The 14,530-nt window shown below is 43.3% G+C and overlaps 2 protein-coding genes across 6 annotated transcripts in view; both read right to left on the reverse strand.

Moving 5' to 3' along the window:
• The window catches only part of LLGL1 (LLGL scribble cell polarity complex component 1), a 409,866-nt gene that overhangs the window by 144,732 nt on the left and 250,604 nt on the right, over window positions 1–14,530 (reverse strand). The gene's annotated exons all lie outside the window — the stretch shown is intronic.
• Window positions 1–14,530, reverse strand: part of EPN2 (epsin 2) — a 40,896-nt gene that overhangs the window by 19,280 nt on the left and 7,086 nt on the right. For 2 of the 5 annotated variants that reach the window (XM_075285198.1, XM_075285197.1), the window contains exon 1: window positions 11,476–11,764. The exons of 1 other annotated variant lie outside the window; for it this stretch is intronic. The gene's annotated coding sequence lies outside the window, so the exon portion shown is untranslated. Of the gene's footprint in view, window positions 1–10,942; window positions 11,178–11,475; window positions 11,765–14,530 lie in introns of those variants that run through there. 2 more of the 5 variants (XM_075285194.1, XM_075285196.1) reach the window with 2 other exon arrangements.

Raw genomic sequence — 14,530 nt, forward strand, 5'->3', positions numbered from 1 at the left:
GCTCCAATGAAGGTAAAAAGCGGCAATACCACCCACAACCTGTAGACAGGTGTGGCGCTGTTACTGGGGAAAAATGTAGCTTTGAATGTGAACGGAGAATGAAACCCTGCCATAGAAATCTCCGAGTGACAGCGGCTGTAGCTGAGCCTGCGCTCCTGGGAGATTTAGCTCAGGGCGTCCTCCGATCTTCTGACATCCCCGCAGGTGTTTACAGGAGCACAAACCCTCCAAGGACCGCCATACTGTCTTATTATAACTACCCAGAATTCCCCCATTCCTAGATGACAATATATAATAGCGTTGTACACCTTGAATAAACCTGCCTAGACGATAAAGTTGTTTTTGTTGAAGTGCAAATTAAAGGGCCCATTGCATAGAGCAGAGAAGTGCAAATAATGGGACCAGACAGTGACAGATAACAGTCCTTACACTGTCCTGGTAGTCGCGATCTTGGGCATCTTTGTTTTTGATTTGTCCGCAGCAGGAATCTGTAGTCCGTGTGTTTATATCAGTGGTCATTGTTCAGACTGACAGGAAAGTGCAGACCTGCTATGGCTTCTTTTCTAGGTACAGGATCTTCCATGGGGCGCACAGACAATGCACAGGAAACCAATAAAGGGGTAACTCCTGGCAACAATGGAGATTTCATCTTGTGCTCGAGGCGTTGTGCTCTACTTGCCCCCAAAGTTTCGCTGGAAGGCGCAGCTCTGTTATACAGATCCCTGACAACTTCATACAGGGACAATAATGACACCTGAGCAGCGCTGTCACAAAAACAAGGAATTGGGGATCAATAAAACGTGACATTTAAAGGGGTTTTCCTACTTGTTGACTAGTGATCATCCGCCGGTAAACCTGGTGGTAAAGGTTCAATTTCCCCACAGCGCCACCACAGGGGAAATGAAGCATTACAAAATGTCCATTCACATGAATGCGTAGGACAGGGCAGGACTGGTCTTCCAAAGCTAAAGATGCTCTTTGTGAACACCTGCCATGGTGCCTAAGAGATGGGGGTCCCAAACAGAGGACCCCCCAACCCATTAATGTATTATGTCACAATAGGGTGTATTGAAATGGGTTCTCAGAAATCTACGACAAAAAAGAGATACGTGACAACCAGTAAGGTGGACACTACAACTTCCAAAAAGGTTGTCATGTGGCCAACTAACTAATCCATCGAGTTGTGGTGCGATACAGGCGTGGGGGGTGACATGACGGCCATATTGGTTGGTTACAGGATTAGGATTGTTGGGGTCGGACACCAGGCTTCTCCCCAGAACTTGCCATACATAGTGCCATACAAAGTGGCGGCCGGTTGAACCTCCTCTAGTTCTGCCATTCAACTCCAACTCTCAGCCTGCACCAGGGATGTGCTGCAGAACAGGTGGCGGTCTACACGTGTCCGGCCTAAAGTTACGGTATTGTTTTTCTAATAGGTTCTCATGTAATCCAGACAGGAAGGGAGACAAGCGAGCATTGTAAAGTATTGAGGACATGCTGAATACAACCTCCACTGTTTCATCGTGGACACAGAGAGCGCTTCATGTGGCTCTGTAAATGGAGACATTCATGGACTATTCTGGACTGAAGAAACAGCCCTGCCCGCCTATGAGGGCGCACAAGACTTCCGACTCTTGTAAAGATTGTGTCTAGATTACTGGTTAGGAAAGGGTGAAAAAAAATTGGGTTAAAAAATTAAACATGAAAGGCATTTTGCAGATCTTTTTACCCCAAGGAAGAATGACATGACCCATGATATCCGTGACCATTCAGCAGATCCACAAACATACATATGGCCATATAGTGCACAGTATATATACTTATTATACCTAACCAGCTTATACCAGGTGCTCAGCTTTGGCCCCTGCACAACTTCTCCATCAGCTAAGAGCATTTCTATTTCCCTTTCCTTCTCCGTCCATGCCCAGACAGTCATGGTGACTTGTTCAGAACCCTCCCATCCCCTGTCGCTGCCCCTCACATAGGAATCATTACCCCTTTTATGCCACAGATTCTGACAATACGCTGCTGACCGACTGCTATTTCTGGCATTAAAGTAGTCGTTCTCTCCTTTCTGACAGTGGAAGGTTGTGTATCATAAATCTTCTCACTCCAGTGCACCAGAGGGCAGGGGGGATACAGTTACAATGTACAGACTACCTACCATCAAAGTAGATCAGAAAAGAGCTCAAAGAAGTTTTATCAGTCTTAGTTTGGTGAGGGGGACCTGCGGGCCCCCCTGGCTTATAGGCCCGGTCACAAACACTACAACTTATAAAGTTACACCAATGCTTATGGGCCTTCTAAGGACAAAGGTGACGCCGGTTATCTATAGCTCCTATATAGGATGTAATATGCCCATGTGCCACATCCTATCATGCCTAGTGACGTCAGCCATAGGCTATACCCTCCCTGATAACGTGTTCATCCACACTGCAGCATCAGATGACATTTATTTGTCACCCTCTTTACTGTATATTGCTCTGTGGGTTCATTATTCTCCAGATGCAATAAAGAGGAACTTACAGTAATTGCAAAAACCACAAACCCCCCCCAGGACTATACTGTGGTCAGGAGCCAGGGTGGAGTAGGGTGAGTGGGGTGAAGCGGCTGTCACTTCTCCATGATCCTCTATTCCGGTACATGGACTCACTAACGGTTTTAGTAGAGTTATCATTTAATGTCATGTATGCAAGGTATAGCGTCAAAAGGGGAGGAGCTATGACAACCTATCATTATCATTGATGGCGGGGATCAATAACACAAAATGTCATGATTTTTTGGCCACTCCATATCAGCAAATCAACAAACTTAGATTTTAGGGAAAAGCTTCTACTTCCAAAGACCCCTTCACTAAACAGAGTCCAAAAGATCAAACAGGACAGATTTAAAGGGAGTGTCAACAGACCCCAGCCCTGCAGATAGATAGGTTAGCGTCAGCAGAACCAGCATATCACCCCAGCCCTGCAGATAGATAGGTTACTGTCAGCAGAATCCGCATATCACCCCAGCCCTGCAGATAGATAGGTTACTGTCACCAGACCCCAACATATCACCCCAGCCCTGCAGATAGATAGGTTACTGTCACCAGACCCAGCATATCACCCCAGCCCTGCAGATAGATAGGTTACTGTCACCAGAATCAAACAGTGTTTTCCTCTTTGGAAATATGCAAATAAGCTCTTTGCTCTAACAAAGTTGTTGCCATTGCTCTACAACTCATTTGCATATTGATAAAAATGGCAATATCCAGAAAAGGGAAGTCAATGATTCACAAGGAGAAAACACTGTCTGATTCCAGTGACCCCAACCTATCTATCTGCAGGCTGGGGTGATATACTGGGGTCTGGTGACAGTAACCTATTTATCTGCAGGGCTGGGGTGATATGCTGGGTCTGGTGACAGTAACCTATCTATCTGCAGGGCTGGGGTGATATACTGGGGTCTGGTGACAGTAACCTATCTATCTGCAGGGCAGGGGTGATATGCTGGTTCTGGTGACAGTAACCTATCTATCTGCAGGGATAGGGTGATATGCTGGGTCTGGTGACAGTAACCTATCTATCTGCAGGGCAGGAGTGATATGCTGGGTCTGGTGACAGTAACCTATCTATCTGCAGGGCTGGGGTGATATGCTTGTTCTGGTGACAGTAACCTATCTATCTGCAGGGCAGGAGTGATATGCTGGGTCTGGTGACAGTAACCTATCTATCTGCAGGGCTAGGGTGATATGCTGGGTCTGGTGACAGTAACCTATCTATCTGCAGGGCAGGAGTGATATGCTGGGTCTGGTGACAGTAACCTATCTATCTGCAGGGCTGGGGTGATATACTGGGGTCTGGTGACAGTAACCTATCTATCTGCAGGGCAGGGGTGATATGCTGGGTCTGGTGACAGTAACCTATCTATCTGCAGGGCAGGGGTGATATGCTGGGTCTGGTGACAGTAACCTATCTATCTGCAGGGCTGGGGTGATATACTGGGGTCTGGTGACAGTAACCTATCTATCTGCAGGGCAGGGGTGATATGCTGGGTCTGGTGACAGTAACCTATCTATCTGCAGGCTGGGGTGATATACTGGGGTCTGGTGACAGTAACCTATCTATCTGCAGGCTGGGGTGATATACTGGGGTCTGGTGACAGTAACCTATCTATCTGCAGGGCTGGGGTGATATACTGGGGTCTGGTGACAGTAACCTATCTATCTGCAGGGCTGGGGTGATATGCAGGTTCTGATTAAACTCCCTTTACGGACTGAAACAAAAATTTTCCAATTCACTGGCGAGCAAAAAGCGGAAAATGAAACACAAAGTATATTTAGAAACTTGTTCTGAAGATCTCATATAACTCACACATAACAGTAAAATCCCTGTGAATATGATTAATATCCGGTAAACTAATGCTCATCCCTTATTTTGAGGGCCACTTCCAGATGCGGGCGATGCTTGCAGTGTCTTTATAAGGACATTCTCTCTGACTTCTGCTTCCTGCTGGATAGCAAAGCAAGTCATAGCAGGTTCCAGAGGCTCGCTTGTCAGCAGAGCGCCACACACTTTCTTGGGCCGTCTCCAAACACATGGAATTTATTCTGACGTAGGAATAATGTCTACAGCAGACTGGCAGCAAACTCAGGATGTCACAGATTTAGGAGAACCAGCAGAAGACACCAAATACACACACTTGTCCAATGACCCTCCAATACACTGTCTGCTGCAAAAGGGTTGTCTACATTACATGGCAGCATCCCGAATAAATGACTTAGGTAGGACAGGAATCCTATAACACAGGACACAGCTGTATTCACAATTCTGGAGGTGTTAGAGCAGAAATGTCCTAGCACCCTGCACCCTTCTATATACTGTATAATATTATATTGCCACGTATGTACAAGAATATAACTACTATAATACTGCTCCTATGTACAAGAATATAACTACTATAATACTGCTCCTATGTACAAGAATATAACTACTATAATACTGCTCCTATGTACAAGAATATAACTACTATAATACTGCTCCTATGTACAAGAATATAACTACTATAATACTGCTCCTATGTACAAGAATATAACTACTATAATACTGCTCCTATGTACAAGAATATAACTACTATAATACTGCGCCTATGTACAAGAATATAACTACTATAATACTGCTCCTATGTACAAGAATATAACTACTATAATACTGCGCCTATGTACAAGAATATAACTACTATAATACTACTCCTATGTACAAGAATATAACTACTATAATACTGCTCCTATGTACAAGAATATAACTACTATAATACTGCGCCTATGTACAAGAATATAACTACTATAATACTACTCCTATGTACAAGAATATAACTACTATAATACTACTCCTATGTACAAGAATATAACTACTATAATACTACTCCTATGTACAAGAATATAACTACTATAATACTGCTCCTATGTACAAGAATATAACTACTATAATACTGCGCCTATGTACAAGAATATAACTACTATAATACTGCTCCTATGTACAAGAATATAACTACTATAATACTACCTCCTATGTACAAGAATATAACTACTATAATACTGCCTTCTATGTACAAGAATATAACTACTATAATACTACTCCTATGTACAAGAATATAACTACTATAATACTGCTCTTATGTACAAGAATATAACTACTATAATACTGCTTCTATGTACAAGAATATAACTACTATAATACTACTCCTATGTACAAGAATATAACTACTATAATACTACTCCTATGTACAAGAATATAACTACTATAATACTGCCTTCTATGTACAAGAATATAACTACTATAATACTGCCTTCTATGTACAAGAATATAACTACTATAATACTGCCCCTATGTACAAGAATATAACTACTATAATACTGCTCCTATGTACAAGAATATAACTACTATAATACTACTCTTATGTACAAGAATATAACTACTATAATACTACTCCTATGTACAAGAATATAACTACTATAATACTGCTTCTATGTACAAGAATATAACTACTATAATACTACTCCTATGTACAAGAATATAACTACTATAATACTACCTCCTATGTACAAGAATATAACTACTATAATACTGCCCCCTATGTACAAGAATATAACTACTATAATACTGCTCCTATGTACAAGAATATAACTACTATAATACTGCTCCTATGTACAAGAATATAACTACTATAATACTACCTCCTGTGTACAAGAATATAACTACTATAATACTGCCCCCTATGTACAAGAATATAACTACTATAATACTGCTCCTATGTACAAGAATATAACTACTATAATACTGCCCCCTATGTACAAGAATATAACTACTATAATAGTACTCCTATGTACAAGAATATAACTACTATAATACTGCTCTTATGTACAAGAATATAACTACTATAATACTGCTCCTATGTACAAGAATATAACTACTATAATACTGCACCTATGTACAAGAATATAACTACTATAATACTACTGCTATGTACAAGAATATAACTACTATAATACTACCTCCTATGTACAAGAATATAACTACTATAATACTGCACCTATGTACAAGAATATAACTACTATAATACTGCACCTATGTACAAGAATATAACTACTATAATACTACTGCTATGTACAAGAATATAACTACTATAATACTACCTCCTATGTACAAGAATATAACTACTATAATACTGCACCTATGTACAAGAATATAACTACTATAATACTGCCCCCTATGTACAAGAATATAACTACTATAATACTGCTCCTATGTACAAGAATATAACTACTATAATACTGCTCCTATGTACAAGAATATAACTACTATAATACTGACCCCTATGTACAAGAATATAACTACTATAATACTGCTCCTATGTACAAGAATATAACTACTATAATACTACTCCTATGTACAAGAATATAACTACTATAATACTACTGCTATGTACAAGAATATAACTACTATAATACTACTTCTATGGATAATAATGTATAACAATGGGGCATCTGCTGACAGATTATTCCTTTAGATAACATGTACATGGACCCACATTCCACTTTACCCTCAGACTTTTCTTATTTCTCTCTTGTCGGCGGTGTAAGACAAATATTTAACCTGTGATTTTGTGATGCGTTGAGGATTACAGGCGGTTGGAGTACAAGTAAATAAACCTGTCTCAGGTGACATATATATGTATATATCAGGCTCTGCTCTGTGTACTTTTTTACCAACAAGACTTTACAATGTTTTTCCACAATTTTTCATTAATGAACATGATGAGCATATCTGCCCGATGCCATGATTATTTTCCGTGACGTCTAACAGGTTGCCAGGCAACACAACATCAGTGCCTCTTTAAATCCACAAGGCCCCTGTTATATCTGCTCTCAGACTCCTAACTAAACTTGAGATGAAGAGCATCTCATATACATGGAGGACAGGGAATATCTACACACAGAGTTATTACTGTGTTTCAATACCATCCACTGAAGGAGGGAAACTGACCATGATCAGTATTCTTGATCTATCTTGAGTTACATCCTGTATTATACTCCAGAGCTGCGCTCACTATTCTGCTGGTGCAGTCCCTGTGTACATACATTACATTACTTATCCTGTATTATACTCCAGAGCTGCGCTCGCTATTCTGCTGGTGCAGTCCCTGTGTACATACATTACATTACTTATCCTGTATTATACTCCAGAGCTGCGCTCGCTATTCTGCTGGTGCAGTCACTGTGTACATACATTACATTACTTATCCTGTATTATACTCCAGAGCTGCGCTCACTATTCTGCTGGTACAGTCACTATGTATATACATTACATTACTTATCCTGTATTATACTCCAGAGCTGCGCTCACTATTCTGCTGGTGCAGTCACTGTGTACATACATTACATTACTTATCCTGTATTATACTCCAGAGCTGCGCTCACTATTCTGCTGGTACAGTCACTGTGTACATACATTACATTACTTATCCTGTATTATACTCCAGAGCTGCGCTCACTATTCTGCTGGTGCAGTCACTGTGTACATACATTACATTACTTATCCTGTATTATACTCCAGAGCTGCGCTCACTATTCTGCTGGTACAGTCACTGTGTACATACATTACATTACTTATCCTGTATTATACTCCAGAGCTGCGCTCGCTATTCTGCTGGTACAGTCACTGTGTACATACATTACATTACTTATCCTGTATTATACTCCAGAGCTGCGCTCGCTATTCTGCTGGTACAGTCACTATGTATATACATTACATTACTTATCCTGTATTATACTCCAGAGCTGCGCTCACTATTCTGCTGGTGCAGTCACTGTGTACATACATTACATTACTTATCCTGTATTATACTCCAGAGCTGCGCTCACTATTCTGCTGGTACAGTCACTGTGTACATACATTACATTACTTATCCTGTATTATACTCCAGAGCTGCGCTCACTATTCTGCTGGTACAGTCACTATGTATATACATTACATTACTTATCCTGTATTATACTCCAGAGCTGCGCTCACTATTCTGCTGGTGCAGTCACTGTGTACATACATTACATTACTTATCCTGTATTATACTCCAGAGCTGCGCTCACTATTCTGCTGGTGCAGTCACTGTGTACATACATTACATTACTTATCCTGTATTATACTCCAGAGCTGCACTCACTATTCTGCTGGTGCAGTCACTGTGTACATACATTACTTATCCTGTATTATACTCCAGAGCTGCGCTCACTATTCTGCTGGTGCAGTCACTGTGTACATACATTACATTACTTTCTGTATTATACTCCAGAGCTGTGCTCACTATTCTGCTGGTACAGTCACTGTGTACATACATTATATTACTTATCCTGTATTATACTCCAGAGCTGCGCTCACTATTCTGCTGGTGCAGTCACTGTGTACATACATTACATTACTTATCCTGTATTATACTCCAGAGCTGTGCTCACTATTCTGCTGGTACAGTCACTGTGTACATACATTACATTACTTATCCTGTATTATACTCCAGAGCTGCGCTCACTATTCTGCTGGTGCAGTCACTGTGTACATACATTACATTACTTATCCTGTATTATACTCCAGAGCTGCGCTCACTATTCTGCTGGTACAGTCACTGTGTACATACATTACATTACTTTCTGTATTATACTCCAGAGCTGTGCTCACTATTCTGCTGGTACAGTCACTGTGTACATACATTACATTACTTATCCTGTATTATACTCCAGAGCTGCGCTCACTATTCTGCTGGTGCAGTCACTGTGTACATACATTACATTACTTATCCTGTATTATACTCCAGAGCTGTGCTCACTATTCTGCTGGTACAGTCACTGTGTACATACATTACATTACTTATCCTGTATTATACTCCAGAGCTGCGCTCACTATTCTGCTGGTGCAGTCACTGTGTACATACATTACATTACTTATCCTGTATTATACTCCAGAGCTGTGCTGGTGACTGCTGGTACAGTCACTGTGTACATACATTACTTATCCTATATTATACTCCAGAGCTGCGCTCACTATTCTGCTGGTGCAGTCACTGTGTACATACATTACTTATCCTGTATTATACTCCAGAGCTGCGCTCACTATTCTGCTGGTGCAGTCATTATAATTCAGGATCAGTACAGGTTATAACACAATAATTATAATAACACTTTATATAAGTTGCAGATTGCTGGGGCCGCCACTGATCACGAAATTCTTTTACTCCCTGTTATAAATAGAGGCCGCAGGAGAAGAGCTGGTACCACCCCGCTAGAATGCCACCTAGTTGCCCCAGAAAACGCACAGGCTGTAAATGTAGATAGCAACACATGATACAAGGCGACTCATAAGAAACATCATTGTGCTGGGAGCGATCCTCCAGGGCTTACATCTCCTTGGTGCTTTCCCTACACAAGAACACAGGGAACGCAAACACTGAATCTCACTGGTGCTCCCTATGTGTAATCCTGGGCGCCACAGAAGATCTGCCCCCAGTCCAACCAGAGATCTGCTACTCAGAATGCTGACTGGTCTATCTATTATGGGGGCAGGCCGAGGTTGTGTGTATATTCTGGCAGTGCCATGCTGGTGGTTACCTAGCCTTCCCTTCCAGCACTGAGGTCAGATCTGGCCATGGACAACATCTGCTCGGATTTTGTTTGTCCTCTGTGAGCTTTCATGAGTTTCCATAGGTAGTCGCTACAATGGCAGACCTACTGATTGTCATCCAGCTTTCCCAGAAACAGATATAAGAGAACTGACTCCTTGTAATAGGGTAATGCTCCCCTACCCCTCCACAATCTCTACAGTCCTCTCCATCTGCCCAGTGTTTACAAGCCTAACCCACACGTGTGTGCTGCAAATCACAATCCCTAAAGTTACGAGACAAACACAAATTTCCTCCTTTACACGGACGTCACCACCTTTAGCAAAGGATTACGTGCCAAATACTTTACATGCAAAACGAGACCGATCAAAACACCCACACCCCTTCCCCATCCAAAAATGTAGACAAAAATGCAACAACATATTTTACTCCAAAAATAAAATAAAAAAAAAAAAAACAAGGACGCCTATGGCAGGTTTTTCTAGATTTTACAGTTTACAACAGGTTTGGACGTAAGCGAATAAAAAGTAAAACACGCAGGAGAGATCTGTCCAGCACACAAGTGGTTAAGGAGTCCTGGATTGAGAAGAAGGTGAACATTACCCATACAATGTAACAATACAGGGACTACAATGAGTCTGATACCAGGGAGTAAGTGTTGTCACAACCTAAACTTCCTGCACACAACCTTCCCCCCACCTCAGGCCATAAGACCCTCCAGGGAACAAAAGGTTACAGAGCAAGATGGATCCAGCAATCTTATCCCAGGACTCACTAAAGTATACACCATGGTACCCACCATACATATGAAAAGTAGCAGCAGCTTCTGCCCCTGCAGGTGGGCACGGGTGCCATGCTCTTGGCATAGGGTGGGGTAAGTTCCATGGAATAATATAGGAGTTGCAGAGGTAGCAGTGTCTCCAGCACAAATAGTTCCCTGTGCCAGGAGGTATTTTAGGGAGGGAAGGATATTTTAACAAGCTGTGAGCTACATGCCAGCATACTCTGCCCACTGGAATTCTTGAGATGGAAGGGCATGGTGCAGGGAGGGTAGGCCTGGTGTGCAAGTTATAGACAGGAGGAAATCCACAGATACAATGTATCAATATAAGAATACTAAGAAATAAACAAACAAGGATGGAGGAGGAGGGGGTGCATTCCCACACCCTACACAAGAGGCCTCCTGCTCCAGACAGCTCATGCAACAGGCCCCTGGGCATCTGCAGGGTGGCAGAGTAGCTGAGGACACCCTCTCTCCCCACCACATCTGCAGCTCTGCATGTAAACACCCCAACCCACACACCCTAAAAAGGAAAAGCCACCCACACTCACCCCACAAGACTCTCTTCTTCCTGCAGGGGTCTTCTCTGTGCCAAGCAGGGTCTCCTATGACTGTGTGCAGAGGGGGCAGGGAGGGTGCTCCTCTCCCCCCACCCCTCCCAGCTCAGGGTGAGACCTCAGAGGGCCACTGGTGAGAAGGGATCGGGTGTCTATTGAGCCCCAGACGGGCGGCAGGGAGATGTGAGGCAGCCAGGGAAGGATGAGGGGAGGAGAGAAGGGAGGAGGGAGAGAGAGAAACAAGAGCCTGCAAGGAAGGGAGGGGGAGAGCAGGGAGGAGGAAGGGAGAGCCAGGGCTGGGGGTCCTGATTCCATACACCCCCTGGGGTGCCAGCCACACTGCACACTGTGCTGGAGGATGTGTCAGCTCACAGGGCTATATGGCGGATACACTGACACATTGTATATAGTCATAGGAATGGACATGGATTATGAGATCACTGGATCGGATTATGGGGGGGGGGGCACTCTGATACTATGCATAAGGAGGCATGTTATGTAAATATTCTATAGCAGGGGCTGGTTGTGTAAGGCATAGCTGTTGTGGAACCACAAGTCTCAGCACCGCCAGGGCTACAGCCACAAAGAATTGACAATTGTTGCACTAAGTGCCCCTTATGGGAATGTTATAAGGAATATACAGGGTTCTAATGGTAGTGACACGGAAAATGATATTAATAAAATATCAGGATCAGTCTGTGCAGAGCATCATGGGAAACTGCTGCTAAATGGCGCAAAGGAGGTGAAAGCAACAGGCGAGGAGAATTATCAATGTGTAATGTATAGGGGTACCAGCAAAAAGGAGGACTCGTGGGGTGGTTCATGTGCCCCAGGGCTCGGTGCCAGGGGTTTCCCACAAGCCAGTCAGCCTTGGCCAGGGTATTTAGCTATAGGGCTAGTGTTTCTTGTGCCCCAGGTCTCAGCACTAGGGAGTTGCCAACAACTTCTCAACCTTGGCATGAGTATTTATATATAGGGCTAGTGGTTCATGTGCCACAGGGGTGGCAATAAGCCATGGCCAGAGTATTTTAGTGGTTCATGTGCCCCATAGTGACGTGTTAGGGAAGTGCCATGGCCAGGGGATTTATATGGGATTAAACACAGCTAGTGGTTCATGTACCCCAGGACGCAGTGGCAGGGGGCGCCACTCAGGCTTGGTCAGGGGATTTATATAGACGACTAGGGCACAGAACTGAATTTTTAGCCCAGGTGACAGAAAGCCAGATCCCTCCCGCCGAGATAAATGTCCCTTTAAATCGGCGGGCGCTCCAGTCTGGCAGGCCGGCTCGCTGCATTAATCCCCATCTGCTATCCGATCGCTCACCAAGGTTACTCTGCCTTATCCAAACACATTTTATAGGCCAATACCTTTACTTTATGTGATTATTATTTCAATGACAAATATAATAAAATAACCGTTGTGGGGCCTGGCAGTGACATTGTAGAACGCTGATAACGGCCGCTTTCACATACGCCATTTATATTGTGTTTTTGCTCACATTGTACCTTACTAAATTAGGGATTAAGTCACTGTCATGCACACCTCAGGTTACACAGCTGGACATTAAAGGGTTTTACAGCAATTTGGACAAAATCTGTAAAAATTACTATATGACCGCGATACGTGAATAAACCCGAACCCTGTGAACAAGGCCGAAAAGGGATTTCCAAGCAAAAGTATAGATTATGCCTTAAAAGTCTAATGGTAGGTGACCCCAGACATTAGGCCCATACTGATGCCTTCAATGGGGGGCGTCTGACTGCTGGGGTCTCATTTATATTGTCAGACCCCTGGCTTTTTGTCAAATGGGTGTTGTTCTTAGCCTAGCAGGTTACATAGGCCTGTGCAATTCTTGATGTGGCATTTAGCTGTGATGGGCCGTGTTATACAAAAACATGGATGATACTACAGCAGCCCCTTACTTGCTGAGACCCTCACCAATGGTGACACAGGAATTTCCTAGCAATGGTTCCTCAACCTGTGGGCATTAAGGGAAGCCAAAAAGAGCAAATTTGATGTCACTACCAGGATATAAGTCAGTGAGCGTCTTCCACTGTCACATTATTTCCTACTGTCTTTAAGCTATAAAGGTTTATGGAAAAGCTGGGTGACAGACAATAGGACCGCCATTACAATAGAATCTCACCCAGCTTTCCTAATATCCTGCAAGGGCATGCATAACTTGACCAGCATCTATACAGTGACCCACCATTATAGGCAGATTGTAACCGTGGGGTGTTGTGATTTTTTCCTTCATAGGTGGAGTTCCCCTTTAACCCTCCTCACCTCCACAGTCCATCTGATGACAGCGGCCAGACGGAGAACAATCAATGGACTCGCCGGAAGATAATACTGTGTATAATTCAAGTGATAATGCCAAGGCCGATCATCCGGGGGAAGGGGTGGTGGTCTCTGGGGGACCCCCACACCACCATTAGCCTGTTTTTTTATTTCCTCACTTCCCAGACAATAGAGGATGACAGTGAAGAGATGTCGCCAGCAGTCTGAACTAATGGAGATATAATAAAATCAGACAGCGGAGGCCGGGAAGGAGCTGGAGCTGCGGCATTGACCTCCCGGTAACTGTGTGCAATGTGAGCTCTGGGGGGTTTGATAAAAGGTTTGTGGTTATGGAGTGATCTGCCCGGGGGGCACTCGGGGGGGCCGTAGATTCACCATCAAACAGCTGTGCCCCTCAAGGGCTTCATGACAGACAGGAGGTAGGGCTGGCAGCATGGCCTCCAGTAATACAACTGGTATGTCAGACACATGGCCTGTGTGGTGGGAAAATTCAGGGCCGCAGGAAAGTATCCAAAAATCTTGTATTTTACATGCCCTGCAATTCGCCTTGGGGTTCTTCAATTCCCGCTCTCACCAAATGCCGCCTGATCACTACACCTTCCTTGGTGGTGCATAGCTAACTTACCTTATGTTATTATTTCGGCATGGTCTGGAGGTATTATATGTAGACTAATACTATAGCACTACTATTTGTGTACACTGTTTGGCACTATTATGTGTTTACTGTGTGGCACCAATCTTATAATT

Source organism: Leptodactylus fuscus, chromosome 8, assembly GCF_031893055.1.
Source record: "Leptodactylus fuscus isolate aLepFus1 chromosome 8, aLepFus1.hap2, whole genome shotgun sequence".
NCBI classification, from domain to species: Eukaryota; Metazoa; Chordata; class Amphibia; order Anura; family Leptodactylidae; genus Leptodactylus; species Leptodactylus fuscus.